Source organism: Biomphalaria glabrata, chromosome 12 (assembly GCF_947242115.1).
Source record: "Biomphalaria glabrata chromosome 12, xgBioGlab47.1, whole genome shotgun sequence".
Taxonomy (NCBI): domain Eukaryota; kingdom Metazoa; phylum Mollusca; class Gastropoda; family Planorbidae; genus Biomphalaria; species Biomphalaria glabrata.
The window spans coordinates 29,675,972-29,682,594 of record NC_074722.1 but is presented as its reverse complement, the minus strand read 5'-3'; the positions used below and the strand labels follow the sequence as shown (position 1 = coordinate 29,682,594).

General features: G+C 31.6%; 1 long non-coding RNA gene across 1 annotated transcript; it reads left to right on the top strand.

The window, feature by feature from the left end:
* Positions 1 to 290: 290 nt before the first annotated feature.
* LOC106067897 (uncharacterized) lies at positions 291 to 2,850 on the top strand. The gene is made up of 2 exons (XR_008774094.1): positions 291 to 650; positions 729 to 2,850. It is a non-coding gene; the product is annotated as an uncharacterized LOC106067897 (long non-coding RNA).
* The last annotated feature ends 3,773 nt before the right edge of the window (positions 2,851 to 6,623 follow it).

Below are 6,623 nucleotides of genomic sequence, written 5' to 3'. Positions count from 1 at the left end.
TTTATTGAACTTCCGGTAAACTCCGGAAAAACTTTTGTAGGTAACCAATCAAGGATTACATTTTTTTTCTGAGATCATTCACTAGACCTACAATCCTAACTAGATCTAGATCTATATCTATTACCTAATGCATAATGACGTTCTTTGCATGATACCTGACAGATATAGATCTAGACTCTATATAGATTTAAGATTAGGTTGATTACCTAGACTGAGTAGTGTAGATCTAGACAGGGGCGGAATGCTAGAAGGCCCTGCGCCAGAAATATTAGGGTCTCAACTGGGTACGTATGGGCCCCTTTGCTTTCCTTCCATATGCCCAAAAGCCAAAGGTTAAAGAAAAAATAAATTTAAAAAGCCAATGTACCCCTTTCCTTTTTTTTTTCACATGGGCATGGGTTCTCGGACTAAAGTTTTGTTTGTCCCCTCATTTTTCTAAGAAATTTATGCTGTGCATCTTGCACTTACACACTATGTGACGGTACTATGTCACTAAGCAAGGCAGCTTCTGCTATAGAGATATTGAGTGGATTAGTATTTAGTATTTGATTATATACTGCCATAAATGTGCTACAACAGGCAGAATTATGAAACGAAAAGGACTTGGCTTGAAAAGCACAAACAAGAAGGTTGCAGCATTAATTTTGCTGGTATCATTTTTATCAAACATTAGTTTAAATTTGTTTGACCTTTTTTTTAAATATATTTTTTTTCCTACTTTTCCTAAGCCTAGTGGTATGATGGAACCTGAATCAGCTAAAGTAATAGGGAGCAGATCTTTAGGCCTCCATAACTTTAGATACACTAAAATGGTAGGAGACGGTAACGCCAAGACATTTCAAATGCTGAATTCTTTGAAACCATCAGTGCTCATTATCAAGCAAGAAAGTGTGAGCCATGGGTCCAAATGATTGTGTACAGCTCTGAGAAATGTTGTAAAAGATTGATCTAAATTAGTTAGGTTTATTGATATTATATTACAACACAAAAAAAAATCTGAGAAAATATTAATTATGTTGTTATTTTCAAATAACTAATATTATTTTTTTCATTTCTTTTTAGGTGATCGCATTGGAGGTAGAAAAAATGGAAGTCTCCATGCTAAAAAAAATCTCATGTGGAATATATTTTGAAAGGGCACTTCGAGGATGTAAAACTGCAAAAGAAATGTAAAAGGCAGCTTGGGCATCTGTCTACCACAACTATTCGACTGACGTCAATTTACAACACCAATACTGTCCACCAGGTAAGGATGCTTGGTGTTTCTATTAAAGAAAAAATATCCTGGCGCCACAATGACAGAGTTCCCCAATTACTTGGATTATGAACGAATCCATAAACATGTTTGGCGATCTGTGAACGCCTTACAGATTTAAATCTGCTTAGAAGGTGTGAGCCACATGCTACACAAAACAGTAATGAGAGCCTTCATAATGCTGTCTGGTCGAGGTGCTTGAAAACCCAATTTCATGCAAAAGGAAAGGTAGACCATTCAGCTCTCTTATGATTTGGTTTTATATATTCCGCTATTATTCTCTGCAAATATGGACAAAACGCTTCAAAGCTTTGTGAAGCTCGAAAAAGAAAACGCCTTGCATTATGCAGAGCTTTAGCATCTGGTAAGGAAAAAATGAGACAACAGCTAAGTAAAGTTGCAAAAATGCCAAAAAAATGAACCTAACTTACATTTTTAGCACTTTTTAACCATTTTTATGTATCAATTATAATGTCAATTATATGTATATATATACATGTATATATATATTTTATATATATATATATGTACATTTCACTTCATTAGTTACACAATGTAAAGACAATGTAAGTACAATGTAAATTTTGTGAACACATTTGACCAAAGTTTTACTTATAGTGTTTTTAGCTTTCATCATATTTAAATGAAATTTTCAAATTGCAAAATCTTTTTGTCTCAATGATAATATATAATATAAATACTTTTTATGTGCACTATGATTGGTTTTTGGGATATCCCAAAAAAAATTTTCTGTCAATTTCTCAAAATCAATTTTTTTTTCAATCTATTTTTGCTATAAATATTTTTATAATTCTATTGAAATGATTTGTTTAGTGCATATTCAATACAATTAATGCCATAAATATATCAATTACTTTTCTGAAAACACATTGTCTTTATATATGTATGAAAAAAAAAGATTATCTCACTTTCTCAATAACATAGGTAAAATGTTAAGTTTATGTACATAATTGAACAGAGTTTTTATTTTTATTTTTTTGTTTTCATCTGATTTGAATGAAATTTTCACAAATATCATCTTTTGTTCTCGCAATAATATTAATACTTTTTATATGTACTTTGTTTAGTTGTTGCAATATTACAAATTTTATGTTAAATTATGTTTTTTCAATTAATTTTTGATAAAGACTTTTTTATTTATTGCTCTATTTAAATGATTTTTTTCAGCATATATTTAATACAGATAATGCAAAAAAATATCTGATCACTTTTTTTATCATCATTGTTATGTTGAAAAAAAATCATTTTTGTAAAATCATGTTTCTGTATATATTTGGCAAGAAAAAAGTTGTAAAAAAAAGAAAATTCAAAAATTTAAAATCTAATCTGATTACTCATTAGTTTGGTCATTATATTTCTTAATATTTCTGCAAATTTAAAAACAAAAAAATGAAAGAGAAGATAACTTTTATGTACAGTACAAGGTTCTTTACAAAACAATATGACCACCGTTACCACAGCAACAACATTTTCACACTTTTTTTTTTCTAGTTTGTTAATAAGGTTCTCATACATAACATACCTTTATAATATTATGAAATTCTATGAATAAATAAAAAAAATTGCTTTTGATAGCATAAGGCTTATAATCCTTTATTACCTATAAGCGTAGTCATGGGCGTGGCCAGGGGATGTGTGTGAGATTGGGGGATTATTAAAATTATTAATAGTGAGCTGGACACTGTGCCAAAAGCGCTTTTTGATTTATATCCATTTTTATAGACCATTTTTTTTTTTTCCTTTTCCTATTCTCACCTTTGTCGTATCCCTCATGTCCTCGTTTTATTACCCCTCTTAGGTACTGGTATTTTATTTCCAGTTTCAATTTTGTTTGTATTTAGGAAGTCACAAAGTCCTTCTCCAGTTGTATCAGTCAGTAATTGGGTGAAACTCCAGAAAATGTCCCTGTAGTTCTACATGTGCTGTATAAATAACAATATCAATAATAATAGTGTTAACTCTTTTTCTCCTAACAGACGATACCAACGTTGATTCCACCTGAATGTGGTAAATAATTACGGAGAGAAAGAGTTAAGTTCGGTATGTAGGCCTACAACCTTGTAGCCTACCTAATATATCTAGTATAGATTATTATTTTTTTAGAAATTATTTGTGTGCTTACAATTTCAAGGATTTTATTCCTATTTCACTCGAATTTTGAAATTGTTTTAATCGATAAAATTTTTTTTTGGTGTCAAATAAACTATTCGTGAATCCTTTAAAAGCGAGACACATCCGAATATAATTCGTTACAGTGGGGTTTGCGCGCTGGACTGCCGTTTGGATTTATCGATGGTCCCGGGTCCAAACCCTGCCCGCTCCCATCCCCCGTCGTCCTGCGGGAGGTTTGGACTAGGAAGTAAACTATCTTCAACTCTGAAGGAACATCCGAAACATGTAAAACATTTTACAAACATATAGCGGATTGCTGTGTTGCTTTTCAAAATCATGCATTCTTATATGCGTTAGATAGGTCTATATTGTTGTTTTCTTTTCAAGAGCAAACTTCTTATATTTTCTTCATATGATCTAACCTATATTCGTGTCTTTTTTAGAATTAATATGACACTAATCATTTACTACTTTTTTTTTTTTTTTACATATAATAGCGTCTTTTTATATATATATATATACCTAAAACAACCGACATAGACCATAATGTACAGAATAAAGTGACTCGAAATATAATGGTCATTGACGTTGAAAGTTTTTCATCATTCCATAAACTTTGATGATTATCACGATTGTATACTTAGCAGGGATGTGAACTGCCTCTACAATCGTCTGACATACGTGGATTCAGAGGTGCCTACAAATTTATCCAACACACCACTAGGACAAAATGAAACAACTCAGCGCTGAATATTTTGCTTGAGTTTAATACAAATACAATGAATAAAAAAAACAAAAAAACAACTGTAAGGCAGTGTTTCTCAGACAATGCGGGTAGCCACCCCCTAGATGACAACATTTTCGTTAGAGCGGCAGGTTTCCGCACAAGTGGACAATGGGACTGCTGATTCTAAGCGCAGTCCCGGCTCTGAGCGTATTCGGCGTTTTCAGCTTCAGAAATTCTTACTCTTGTCGTCTACAACGTTTTTTTTTTCTTGTAGTAAGAAGAGCAAATAAAGGGTTAATAGTGATGTGTTGTCTTTCAGCACTCACTATTCATCCTAGTAAAAGTAGGTCTAATAATAAAGAGGCAGCCCTTGTGTATTATTCGAAGGGCACTCATGAAATCCACATATTGATGAAACTATCAAAAAATCAAACAAAGCATTAGGGCTTATTAAAAGAAATTTCTATAAATCAAATAATAACATAAAACCAAAATGTTATTTAACCGTGGTTGGGCCAATAATAGAATATGCATCCTCTGTTTGGGACCCCTCAAATAAAAAAAAACAACAACAAAGAAACTGGAACAGACACAAAATAGAGCATTGAGATTCATAACAAACGAATATTCACATTTGACTAGAGAAACACCTTTAGTTAAATAACTAAATTTAGAAAGCCTTCAATAGAGAAGACTCAAAAGTAAAGTAGCAATTATACATTAAAAGAACTGAACCAATAACCATAATATTCAAAAACAAAACCTAATAAAATACTCAAAAAGACACAAAGATTAAGACACATTCCTCGTCCCATATGCTAGGACTAATTTATGCAAGTGCTCCTTCCCTAGTGCTATTAGAGCATGGAATGAGTTGCCTCAGCCAGCCATGAAAACCAGTGACTTGGCAGAATTTAAATCATTGGTTGCATGACGCCAAGGACGTATTAATATTTTTTGAAGTAACGTCTGTATTTTATAAGATAAGAAGATAGTTTCTCGCAACAGTTGAAAATGTCTAATAGTTTATAATAGGCAATATGCGAACCAAATATGCACTATGAACATGTCTCTCAGACACTCAAATAAATCAGACATACACCTCCTCAGACACAAGCTCGAATCATCTCATACATTCACATATACGCTCATAAAATAAACAAAAAAAAATCGTGTTTTTATCTGTAAAACATTTTATTACATTTTGTAAAACAATGTGTTTCTAATATAAAAACAAGTAACAACATAATAAAAAATATTATTTTCTTTTTAAAGACAATTTCTTCTTTATGAAATGATTTTTTGTAAGTGCGGATTACTTTTACTTTTATTACATAATGAAAAGAAATGAAATTTCATAAACTCTCCCCCTTCCCCACCAAAAAAAAAAATTCTTGGTTACGCCTACGTATAAATCTACTCAGTACTCAAAGTATGTAGAATTCAAGTTGGCGATACGCCTACAGATCGAGACATGGAAACATCCAAGACAGTAGTCTAGACTACAATACATTATCTAGATATATGGTGTAGAAGATTCTAGTTTGGTGATAGGCCTATAGATCCAGACTTACAAGTCGGTGCAAAAAATAGGTTCCTTAAATTAATTTTAGAAGATTATATTTTGAAAAAATTATAACGGTCCGCGTGTGGCCAACTAGCCAATAATTCTTTTCCCCAAAGTATAGATAAGCTTTCAAATTTCTAGCGTAATCTTCATAGCCTTCTTAAAGATCGATGTCCAGGTTTTATTTTTAAAAAGCTTATACCAACTCATTCTGTCTGTCAGTCTGTCTGTCAGTAAAAAATGTGTGTGTATTGGATCAAGCTTAAACTTCGCACAATCATTAATTGACATAGACAAGACATGAATCAATAAAAAAAAAAGTAACCAATTAGACGATTAATTACTGGTAATTCATTATTTTGTTTAATAGCAACAAGGGTAACTATTACCTCAATATTCACAGAAATGGCTAAATTTGTTGGGTTTTGTCCCCTTAAATCATTGTTAGCGCTTTTTCTCCGACACGCATTCTCCGATCAAGTTGATACTTTAAACAATTATTTATTGTACCTAACAAAACATGAATCAATAAACAAAAATACTCAATTAGTCAATTAATTATTTTGTTTGATATCGAATAAGAAAAGTAACTTGTAGCCTACATTATTGGTAGATATAGTTTTAAGGGTGGAGTTGTTCCCTTTTAGATAAGCTATGGTTGTTGTTTTTTTAAGGATTTTGAAAAATATGTTGCTTGTTTGACCCTATTAATTATTAGCTAGTTGATAAGAGGAATTATAATGACTTTTAGGCTACAACAAAACACAGAAGTACAAATAAGTGAGAACGAAAGAAGCAATAAGCAGGAAAATATAAATTATTATTTTGGCACAATAATGACAACAGGAAACCATTACTTTTATTTATAATAATAACAATAATGGGTGTGAGAAAGGAATATTGACATTATCAAATCGTTCCTCCGTAAAATTCCTCGGTGG